Consider the following 12,852-nt stretch of genomic DNA (forward strand, 5'->3'; position numbering starts at 1 on the left):
CTGGGCCCACACTCTTAGGGAATGTCTCTCTGAAACCCAAGGATACACGAGATGCTGTTGTCATGCATATTCCATGACTGGGTATCACCGACCTGGCCCATCTGTAGGATGGACGATCATGGGCTCATCGTCTGTTGTGAAGGGGACTCTAACCATAAAAGTGACCTCCTTTGTGATTTATGACAGAAAATATGGCAGAAGAAAGGAGGCTTCAGCAAAACACTATGGTGGATATAGTGATGAAGTGATGAAGAGAAGGAGGTGGATGAAGATGAGCCGGTGCTCTGACCATCATAAACCTCATTTTTTAGCATGAAGAATAAGTGCCCTCAGCAACCTGAGGACGTCATGTCTTAATCCATCTGTAGTCCTGAGGATTCAAGGAGACTGACTTTTGGCTCATTGGAGGGATAAACCTCTATGTACTCGTAATACAGAGAGATCCTGTCCTGTAAAGCAAAAACAAAGGAATAAAAATTGGTTATTAGCAGGCTTGTTTCTCTTGGATTCCTAAGGTACTGGCTTTCTTTGATATAGTTCTGTGAAGTAAACGTGCCGTATCAAATTCGGGGACAACAGTGGAAGACGCAGAGTCAGAATGCTAGAAAAGACCTTAGATGAGAGGCAGAAAACCAGTCAGCCATCAGCTCCTGCTCCTCTGAGATGTTTCCTCCAGGTCAGGGCTGTAGCGCCACCTGCTGGCCGTGGTCTCCTGCAGTTCACACTCTCCCAGCAGGGAGGTTTGTGTCTGGTCTCACCCTGACTTCCATCACTGTGCCTCAGGCACAGTAATACAGGGCTGTGTCCTCGGGGGTCACTGAGTTCAGCTTCAGGGAGAACTGGTTCTTGGAGGTGTCAGCCGTGATGGAGATGTGCCCCTGAAAGGCTGTGTTGTAGATGGTACCACCTGACCAGAGCCCCATCCATTCCAACCCTTTCCCAGGGCTCTGGCAGATCCAATTCCACCAGTAACTGCTGGTGACAGAGCCCCCAGAGACAGAGCAGGTGAGGGAAAGGGTCTGGGAGGGCTTCACCAGGCCTGGGCCAGACTACTGCAGGGTCAGTGCAGACACAGCACCTGGGGACAAGGAGAATCAATCACTGTCAGTCCCTGCAGTCACTCCCTCACCTAGACTCTGTCACATCTGGAATACTCACCCAGGGGGGCTGTCACCAGGCATAGGACAAGACACCACAGAATCATCTTCTTGACCACAGCTCTGCCTTCCCCAGAGACTCAGCCCTGAGTGAGGAGACAGCTGTGAGCTCCACAGCCCAGAGAGCATTTGACCCCAGAGTCTGAGAAGGATTAGCATGAGGTGACCAAGTCTATAAGGGAAAACTTCCTTACCTTGGACCTCCTTGTCCCATTGGGGCGCTTAACACACACTTTGGCTGGTGGATTGAGCACTTGCCAATGAAGCATTGAAACAGGTCATAGGAGGCTCCTCACTTATTTCAATAATCTGTCTCAGCAAGTTAAAATGATCACAATTATTTCAATTTCAAGTTGCTAATGAAAATAGTTTGCATTGTTTATGGTTCAAAAAACTTTTTAATATAACCATCGTTTAGAATGCTTACAATCATAATCATACTTAAAAATTTGTTTCATATCTGTGCCTCTACAAATAATGCCCAAATGAAAATCATCCTTCCCACTACTTATTTCATTCCATAAAAATTATGACATAGTTATATCTTATAACTCTTTACAAAGTACATAGTTAATAGAAAATTTCTTTGTATTTTATTTTTGCTTTTTGTTTTGTGTCACACTCAGTGATGCTTGGTGATAACTCATAGCTCCTGACAATGGCTGTTTCATTTGGGGCAACGCAGGGGGTTTGGGTGAGGCCCGTCGTACCCCAACCAAACCAGCCCCAATAGCCAAAAACCTCCAGAACTCAACTGCTTCCCTGCTCACAGCCACTCTCTACACACTTGGACGGACCTCTGGAGAGAGTCTATTCTTGGACATCACACACTTTACAGAACAATGTATCAAGAGTAGTACACCACATTTGATGAGGTATAAGTAGAAGGCAACCATATCAGTGGGAAATATATTTATACAGATGTATATATAATCATACAAGGCTTAATCTTTAACAACTTGTTACTAATCTATTATAGAAGGGTTTAATGACGGGGTGAAATAAAACAATCTTCACACACTTTCTTCTAAAAAATCTTTTCTTTCATTTTTAGTGGACTATTCATAGCAAGCAATACAAAATAAATTATTTTGGTTTTGCTTTGAGGGCAGGGTTGGGATTTGGGATGGAAAATATGGTAGTGGGAAGGTGAAATGGTAGTAGGATTGGTGTTTGAATATTGAATGTAATCAAATACTGTGAACAACTTTATAAAAATAAAATTAAATTAAGAAAACAGAATTACTCCTGGTAGTGGTCAGGGGAACCATATGGGACATTGAGGATGACCCTTGTTGGTGAAAGCAATAAAAGCACCCTACGAATTGTATTATTACTCTGGCTCTCTGAGTTTTGCATTTTGGAGTTGGGGTCTACTGTGCATTATCTTGGGGTAGAAATTTATTTTAGATTATACTTAAATGATCACGATCACGACCATTCTGTTGTTCATCGATTGCCTCGAGCAGACCCCAGTAACATTTCCTTCATCCTAGCCCTGAGAATTTTTAAAAAGTGCCATATTCAAGGATCTTTCAGGGTTAGGAGAATGAGATCCAACGTTGTTACTGGTATTTATCATAGCAGGTACACCACGGGGAGTTTGTCAGACTCTGCTGTGTGGGCAGGTTACATTCAGTAGCCTGCCAGTTTGTCCAAAGTAGGAATGAGATAATAAGATGTCACGAATGCAGCCGCGCGCTTCCTGGAGCTGGGTTTTATAGTCTCTGGGTCTTGGTCATTGATCGGATTACACGGCGCCAGGAGGCCAGTTGGTGGGTGTGACCCCTGCCTACTGGAATTTGGAGGATCTGGGTAGAGGATGCTCAGCCCCGACCCGAGCAGGCTTGGAAATCTCAGCCCTGGGACCCGCATACCTATGTTCCTCTGCCGGTACCTTCATGCATGTGAAGAATGGTCTCAGCATGGTGGTGGCTGGTTCTGGAGGTCTTCAGCTGCCGGAGCCCTGGTCGGGGCGGGGAGGGAAATTCAACCCGCTCCCCTTCAAGAGGCCCCGACGAGTACAGCCAGGCACGGGGACAGGAGACTCTGCGCTGTTCTCTTCCAGGAGCTGGGTTTTATAGTCTCTGGGTCTTGGCCATTGATGGGATTTAAACAGTTCCATATGTTTCTTTTAAATTTTTCATGGACTCTGTAGTTTTTCTAACTTTCAAAAATTTATCCACAACTGCCCTGTCTCAGTATTTCCACTGAAGTCACTCTGCTTCTGTCCGTATCTGCGCATCTTTCATCTCTATCAGAGCTTGGGTGTCCCTACTCAGGGGTCCTGCTGTTTCCACTCTTGTCGCACTCCACCAGGGCCACGGTCGGTTCTTTTACTCCATCAGGTGCCTCTTCCATCTAACATTAAATGACACTGAAGCAGAACATGTGTCCCGGGAGGAGTGGAATTTTGGAAATGAAAGACCCTTTCCAAAAATCCCCTTGTCACTGAAGACCCAGCACGAGCTCAGTCTGAAATGACCTGTTCATACTCGATCACTGATGGAAACGCTGTCCTCTTTGTCTGTCTGGTTGTCTGTCTGCCTCCTTTATTACTTTAAACACTGTGATTTAGAAAGTTCTTCACAATACAGTTGTTTCAGGTATTCAACATGCCAACACCTGTCCCACCACCACTGTGCTCTTCCCTCCACCAATGTCCCAGTTCCCCGCTCCCAAGCTGGATCCCTGAGCAGGCAATAATTAATTGACATTACACTGTTTGACTTTATCTCTGTGCACTACTGGGCTTGCCCTCCCCCCCCAAAAAAAAAACCAGAAAATGTGACCTGAGTATTCTCACTCATTCCTGAAACATCAACTCTAGGGCCTCTTTCCCAGGTCTGGGGCTATGGAAAAGGGTTAATTCAGTCTCCCCCATACAGTTTTCTGCAAGGCCACTCCTGTAAAGGGGGCTTTGGAGAAGTCCCAAATAAGGCTTCCTGGACTTGCTTGTTTTCCCACTGAACATTCCCGGGGCTAGATTGCCTTAGGCCACATGTAGGGAAGGGACCGGGAATGGGAGGAAGCTCAGTTTCAACAACCACTGCTGTTAAGGTTTCTGTGTTCAGGAGACTGATGTTCCCTTCAGGACTCCATTTAGAGTGGATGACCCTGTATGCTTAGCCCAGCCAGCGGTGGCCCAGGGGGGCTGCATGGATTCCAGCCCCAGAACTGCTTTTCACTTAGTTTTTGTAAGATGTTCCAGGAGCCTCTGTGTGTGGAGTCCTTTCCCGTGTCCTCAGCCCTGCAGTCCAGCCAGCTTGGGGCCAGAGCCTGCGGGTAAGATCCTCGTGGTAGCCGAGACCCTGGTAGATGACGGTTGGTTGTGTGGGGCTGCCGAGGGCAGGGGGAAGGGCTAGGCTGCAGACAGTGAATGCTTTTTAAAATGAGAGCAAATGCTGGCTCAGAATGGAGAGGGAAAAAAGCAACTTCCTGTTTCTGGTGCTGACCATTTCAGAGGAGGAGCTTCTCCAGCCCCTGGGCTGGTGTGACCAGTGGGCCACCCGAGGCCTAATGGAGCTGTGGCTGCACCCTACCTATGAGGACTCCTGAGCAGAGTTTCAGCCACCCCTCTTTTCTTTCCCCAGGTAATCCATCAACAGACAGGTCTGGACCTAAAGATCTTCCGAAACGCCAAGCATGCTAGCATGGCAAGGGGCTGACATTTACTTGGCTTGTCATCTTCTCCATGATGGACCCTCCTCGTTAGGAGTTTGTATGACATCCATACCTCACAACAATGGTAAACAAGGCCCTTTACATATTTTTTTTGGTTGGAACGACCATCTCCGAATGCAACAGCTATGTGTACCTAGGTCGAGAGGTCAACATGACAAATAACCTGGCACCTGAGCTGCACAGGAGGAAGAGAGCGGCTTGGAACACCTTCAAGAACGTCGAAGAAATAGCTAAGAGGATGAAGAACCTCCGGCTCCGGGCACATCTCTTTGATTCCACTGTTCTTCCTGCATTAACATATGCCTCAGAGACCTGGGCCCTACACAAACAAGATGAGAACGCTATTCAGGTCTTCCAAAGAAGAATAGAAAGAGCTATGCTTGGAATATCACGTTTCACTCAAATGAGAGAAAGAATCCAGAGTTCTGACATCCGTCGACAATCAAGAATCAGGGACGCTGTCTCATTTGCCAAGGTGTCGAAAATCAGATGGGCTGGTCACGTAATGAGATTTAAAGACGACTGCTGGACTAGAGCTGTTACCGACTGGATTCCACGGAATGTCAAAAGACCGTGTGGCCGCCCACCTTCCAGATGATCAGACTTCTTTGTCAAGATCATGAACGATCGGTTTGAGGCCCTTCATGTTCCTGGAGCGAACAGATGCCATTGGGCTACACTAGCACGCGACAGGGACAAATGGAGATGTTACTGGCGCCCGCTCGAGCAAATCGACGACTAACGGGAAGTTAAGTGATTAAGTGATTAAGTGGTTGGGTCGACTGGTTGGATGTTCGAGGTCCCAGGGTTGTGTGGTGCTAGAGCTGGGGATATACAACCAGGGGTAGAACTCAGGGCCTTGGACGTGCGAAACTCGTGCTCTGCCATTTGTGCTATCTCCTCAGCCTGGACGGTTCTCTTGTCATCTCCATTTTATTTTTACTCGTTTATTTACTTGGGCTGGAGCGATAGCACAGCTGGTAGGGTGCTTCCCTTGCACGAGGCCGACCCGGGTTCGGTTCCTTCACCCCTCTCAGAGAACCCGGCAAGCTGAGAGTATCTCACCCACATGGAAAAACATGACAAGCTCCCCATGGTGTATTATATATGCCAAAAACAGTAACAAAAAATCTCACAATTTGTTGTGAAACATTTCTGGTGCCTGCTCAAGCAAATCGATGAACAACAGGAGGACAGTACTACAGTGCTACACTGTTTGTTACAGCATCTTTCTCCTAACAGTGTTGCTACAATCCCAGCCTGTGTATTTCCTGAGCTGTTAGGTGAGCTTGGGCCTTCTGTAGTAGTGTTTCACTCATGAACGCAGTGGGTTTCCACTCAATGTTCCCATCCAATTCCCACATTTCTCCTGGACTGGCAGCCCTGTGAAGTTTGGGGCTGTTGCATAGCTTCATAGGTGGCAGTGGTCCTCAGGTTTTGAGCTGGGATGCTCAAGAGCAGGTGATTCTCTGGCCTCTCTCAAATCAATCCTGAAGACGAGCCATTTTCTGGCAGTGGCAAGAGCCAGATGTGGGTGGGGCAACACTGGACCCTGGGCAGACAGAGACTTGGTCTTCCCCCTCCCACCCAGGGTCAAGAGATCTTGGCCCAGTGACAGTTGGGCCTTCCTGGGATAAGTCAGTTGCCAATGTTTCTCCAAAGCACTTTAACTTCAAGCCGATGGGGATATGAGACCCTGGTGTTGGCATGGCGATTCTTGCTTGGGGGCATGTGCTTGATAGGGCTGACCCTCCTAATATCCCCTTGTCCCCAGTGGTCCCCAGAGTTGGTGTGATTTCCTCTGGGCATTGTAAAGTGAGATGGAAGGCAGAGAAGTCCCCAGGGTGACACTGACCCTGTTCCTCTCCACTCTGACCCCAGAACTGCAGAGCCTGAGATCGGGACCCAGTGCTCCTGAGAAAAGTGTTGGCGCCAACCATGTCAGAACCCCAAGAGGAGCTACCTCTGTCCTGGGCTAAGGGGCCGTGGGGGATCGGGAGGGAGGGGAGTCAGAGATCAGTGCTGACATTTATCAAAGGAGAAGTGGAACCGACGTGTGCCCTTAAGTGGAAAGCAGGGGACTAGTAGTACTTTCCCTACAGACCCGAAGCTTCTGTCTACATGTAAGAAACGTGTGTCAGGAGGAGCAGATTGGAGGCCCCGGGGGAGAGAAATCAGTGCATCATGTGTCTTGCTGCACTTGGAGTGTGTGTTGTTGGAATTCCACAATGCCTGTCCCCTGCTGACCACACGCACAAAACCGAAGTCATACTCTGGGCTGGGTGCAAACACATTCTAGATTGTCAGTGAGTTGTCAGATATGGAATTGTGAAGAACGTGAATCACGGTGAGTTTGGAGTCGGGACACTCCCCTTCTGTGTCTTCACAGTATGTGTTGGTCTCCCCTCAGCCTCTCTGTGCAAACCTCTGGGGTGTGGTTTCAACTTCCACAGCACAAAAGCAAAACAGTGCTGACACTGTACTCATAATCCCCGCTAATTTCTCACTGAGTTTGAGACCTTCAAACTTACCTTCCTCACCTAAATGAGCCTTGGGTTCTTGTATGAAAAGCATTAATCTGAGAGATGTTTGCATGGTTGTGCTCACTATCACATGAGGCACAGCAACAAGATGCACACAAAATGTGCAACTCTAAATTCTATTTTTGCTTTTTCCATTCTTGAAGTCCATTCTTAAGTGCCTTTATTTTAGCTTGAATTAAGTGTTTCTTTTTTATTTTTGTTTTGACTCCACACGCATTTCAGAGCTTAAGCCTGGCTCTGTACTCAGGGGCAGGCTTCTGTTGGGTGTGGGGACAACTAGGGATGCCAGAACCAAATCCCTGTTGGCCATGTGCAAGGCCAGCACCCTGCCCACCCTAGAATCCCTCTGTCTCTGAAATGATATTTTCATTAACACCTTCATTCTTTCCTCAGATATTTCAGTTTTCCTGTCAGTATTTTCTTAAACTCAGTGACCACTGACAGAAGTGTTACTCTCAGGTCTTCCACAGAGAGCATTCAGATATACCTGAGTGTTTACCTGATTTGGTCCCCTCCCATTGAAATCATAGTATTCCTTTGTTTTTCATTTTTCCTGGTGCTTCTTGGGATGTAGGGTACTGTAGGTGCTGGGTGATCTGGACATGGATTTGTGCTCTGCTCATAATATCTGACCAGTGCGGAGACTCTAAAACTTCAGGCAGCCACAGGTGCCTGTGACATAATCTTAATGGGACTGGCAGGGCCTGAGCTAGGTTGGAATGAGCAGGGTGGGTTCTGGTTCTAGCCAGGGCCTCAATGACTCTTGTGCAAATTATGTGTTTGTTACATTAATGTACATAAATGATCACACAATGGAATGAAATCTGGATCCCAGAGATAATTCCTTAGATCTACCACAGTAATTGTTGGCACGTGGTTGCTTGTGCATGTGGTTGGCACAAATAAAGTATAAAAAGCAACCGAATCCATGTCTTACATTGTCCAAAGAATTTTATTTAAGGTTCATTAATGAACTATAGATTGGGCCAATGTCCTTAAGAACATTGAGGAAAGTGTAGGCAGAACTCTCAGTAATGATCTGAGAGATATAATCAATAGTTTGACTCTGATTATAAATCAAGTCTAAAAGTAAAATCAAATGAACAAGCAACCAAAAACACTAAATAGTTTTAAATATTTTAGATGGTAAGGCCAGAGGCGTCCTCTAGGACTCTGGGACGCCCCAGCATCCATGAACCTCTTCCTGTTTGTCCCCAATGCTGTGCCGGTCTTCTTCCTCTCCCAGCTAGTACCCGTCCCCCCAAAACACCAGGTACCCATGGGGGCGTGGCCTCTGCAGAAGTGGGCATGGCTTCTGTAGAAGCAGGCGTTGCCTAAATTCCAGCGGGCAGATGCTCATGCGTCCACAGATACCTTAGTCATACAAAGAAATCTATTGTAATATCTCAGTCCCCATGCCTCCACACCAACATGAAGAAACAACAAAAATCCCCACCAAGTGGGGAGGACGATGAAAAGACTTCAGAAGCCTCAGTAGGTACTACACACCTAAAGGATCTCTCTGAGAAAGAATTCAGATATAAAGTAATGAAGATGTTCAATGAATTCAATGAAAAGTGAGAGAGATATCCAGTAACATGAGAGAAACAATTGAGATATTACAGAAAGAAATAAGAGCAGAAATTGAAAAGCTATGAACAGAAATGTCACGAATAAATATATACATAAATGTATTTCCATAGATGAAATAAAAAACAGAGTCTGCGCCCTCAACAATAGAATGACCTTAGCTGAAGACAGAATCAGTGAGCTGGAAGATCAGCTGCACCAAGCCAACAGGCAACAACAAACAATGGCAAAAGACCTCAAAGTAGCTCTAGAGCAAATCAGAGTCCTAGGAGATGATTCCAAGAGGAACAACATTAGAATCATTGGACTACCAGAAGGTCAGGGAAACAATCCCAATGAAAAAGCCATGGCTAAACAAATTGTTTCTGAAAAATACCCAGAGCTGAACAATGCAGCCATTCATATTCAAGGAGCCCGAAGGGTGTCAGCTAAAAGAGACCCTAACAAAAACGCTCCAAGACATATCATAGTTAGACTCATGGATGCCACAGATAGAGAAACAATACTTCAAGCAGCAAGGTCAAAGAAGGAAATCACATACAAAGGAGCACTCCTTAGATTCACAGCAGACCTATCAGAGGAAACCCTCCAAGCCCGAAGGCAATGGTGGGATATATTGAAAATTACCTCACTGAAATGAATGCTGCACCGAGAATACTCTATCCGGCTAAACTCTCACTCATTCTCAAAGGAACGGTACACTATTTTCTAGATAAACAGCAGCTCAGGAACTTCATAGACTCAAAACCAAACCTAAAACAAGGGCTAAAGGGGCTACTACAAGACAAGACACATCCGACAAGCACAACAGACCCTTACAGAAAGGTGACACAAAACCCAATAACAATAATCTCTCTCAAAGTTTATAGTCTAAATTCACCAATTAAGAGACAAAGAGTGGCAGAATGGATTCAGAGACAGAACCCAACATTCTTTTGCCTAAGACACTCACCTGAACAGTCAGAGCAAACACAGACTCAAAGTGAAAGGATGAATAACAATCCTGCAAGCAAACAGCTCCCTCAAAAAAACTGGGGTGGCCATACTAGTATCCGACAACAACAATTTCAGGTTGAAAAAGATTAGAAGGGACAGAGAAGACCATTTTCTATTCATCAAGGGATACGTACAACAGGAAGAAATCACACTCTTAAATGTATACACACCTAATGAGGGAGCAGCTAAATATATATTTTAAATTTTTATTAGTGAAACACCATGAGGTACAGTTGTAGACTTACAGTTTTTTGTGCTTGGGTTTCAGTTATAAAATTATTGAGTACCCATCCCTCCACCAGTGCCCATTCCCCACCTCCAATGTTCCCAGAATCCCTCCCATCCCTCACTCCCCATCTCACCCCACCCCTGTGGCAAGGCATTCTTTTTTGTTCTCTTTCTCCTTTTGGTTGGAAACAGCGAAATATTTAAAACAACTGCTAACAGATTTTTAAGGAGGACATTGCTAGCGAAACAATAGTAGCTAGAGACTTCAACATCACCTTATCACTTCTGGATATATCAAGAAGAACAAAACTCAGCAAGGAAACATTAACTTTGAAGGAAGAAATTGAAGAGAGAGGCCTTATAGACCTATACAGAGCGATATACTACAAAAAGAAAGAATGCATATTCTTCTCCCGTGCACACGGAACATTTTCCAAAATAGACCATGTGCTAGGCCACAAAACATACCTCAATAGAATCAGGAAGGTAGAAATAGTATCAACAATCTTTTTAGACCACAATGCACTGAGAATAGAAGTGAATCACACACACAGACACTGAAAACAAAACCAAATACCTGGAAATTAACAACTCAATGTTGAATAGCGAGTGGAAAGAAGGAAGTCAAGGATGAAATCAAAAGATACCTGGAAACAAATGAGAATAAAGACACGAGCTACCAGAACCTATGGGATCCAGCTAATGCCGTGTTGAGGGGAAAATTTATAGCTTTGCAAGCATTTTTCAGAAAGGAAGAAAGGGCCCACATAAACAACCTGACTTCCCAGCTCAAGAGCTTAGAAAAGGATCAACAAAAGGAGCCCAAACCAGGCAGAAGCAAAGAGATCATAAAACATAGAGCAGAAATCAATGACATGGAAACCGAAAAAAAAAAAAACAGTCTGAAAGATCAATGAAACCAAGAGCTGGTTCTTAGAGAAAATAAAGAAGATTGATAAACTAGCAAGACTCATAAAGAAAGAGAGAACCCTAATGAACTGAATCAGAAATGAGAAGGAGGATATCACAACAGAAACCAAAGGAATTCAAAAGATCATCAGAGACTACTTTGAAAGTCTGCATGCCACGAAACAAGAGAACCTAGAAGAAATGGAAAATCCCTGGCTTCCTATAATCTCCCAATGCTGAATCAAGAAGATACGGAGTACCTGAATAGACCTATTAACATCAAGGAAATTGGAACTTTAATCAAAAGTCTTCCCCCAAACAAAAGCCCAGGTCCAGATGGATTCACTAGCGAATTTTTCCAAACATTTAAAGAGGACCTATTGCCAGTTCTTCTCAAGCTTTTCCAGGAAATTGAAGAAACAGAAACACTCCCAAACAGTTTATATGAATTCCATATCTCTCTAATGCAAAAAGAAACAAAGACACCACAAGGAAAGAAAACTACAGGCTGATATCCCTAATGAATTCGGATGCGAAGATTCTCAACAAAATACTAACAAATAGAATTCAAATACTCATCAAAAAAATCATACACCATGAGCAAGCGGGATTCATCCCGGAGATACAAGGATGGTTTAACACTCGGAAATCAATCAACATAATCCATCATATCAACAAAACAAAAGATAAGCCCATATGATCAAATCAATAGATGCAGAGAAAGCATTTGACAAGATCCACCCGTTTATGATGAAAACCCTCATCAAAATGGGTATACAGGGAATTTTCCTCAATATAGTTAAAGACATCTATCACTAGCCTACAACAAGCATCATCCTCAATGGGGAAAAACTGAGAGACTTCCCTCTAATTCAGGGACGAGACAAGGATGTCCACTCTCTCCATTGCTGTTCAATATAATACATGAAGTACTTGCAATAGCGGTTAGGCAAGAAGAAGATATTAAGGGCATTCAGGTTGGAAAGGAAGAAATCAAGCTCTCACTGTTCGTAGATGATATGATACTATACTTAGAGAACCCTAAAACCTCTACCAAGAAACTCCTAGAAACAATAGACTTTTATAGTAAAGTTGCAGGTTACATAGTAAAGTTGTAGTACCCCAAAGTCCATGACTTTCCTATATGCAAATAGTGAGAGAGAAGAAAGCGACATGAAAAAAACAATCCCGTTCACAATTGTGCCCCAGAAAATCAAGTAATTAGGAATCAGCTTACCTAAGGAAGTAAAGAAACTGTACAACGAAACCTACAAAATGCTACTTCAGGAAATAAAAGAGGACACGAGAAAATGGAAAGATATCCCCTGCTCATGGATGAGGAGAATTAACATTGTCAACACAGCAATACTTCCCAAAGCATTGTACATACTCAATGTGATCCCTATAACGATACCCATGACATTCTTCAAAGAAATGGAGAAAACATTCCTGAAATTCCTATGGAACAATAAGGCCCCACGAATAGCTAAAACAGTTCTTGGGAAAAAGAAAATGGGAGGAATCAACCTCCCTAACTTCAAACTCTAATACAAAGCATAATAATTAAAACAGCATGGTACTGGAACAAAGGCAGAGCTGCACACTAATGGAGCAGGGTTGAATATACTGACATCTCCCCACAAACATATGATCATCTAATCTTTGAAAAAGGAGCAAGAAATGTGAAGTGGGTTAAGGAAAGCCTCTTTAAAAAATTGTACTGGCAAAACTGGACAGTTATATGC

General features: G+C 44.5%; 1 pseudogene; it reads right to left on the reverse strand.

Annotated features, from left to right (window-relative positions):
- Nucleotides 1-353: 353 nt before the first annotated feature.
- LOC130016588 (immunoglobulin heavy variable 1-2-like) overlaps nt 354-12,852 on the reverse strand; it is a 37,444-nt pseudogene continuing 24,945 nt past the window's right edge.

This window comes from Sorex fumeus, unplaced genomic scaffold, assembly GCF_029834395.1.
Source record: "Sorex fumeus unplaced genomic scaffold, SorFum_2.1 ptg000157l, whole genome shotgun sequence".
Lineage (NCBI taxonomy): Eukaryota > Metazoa > Chordata > Mammalia > Eulipotyphla > Soricidae > Sorex > Sorex fumeus.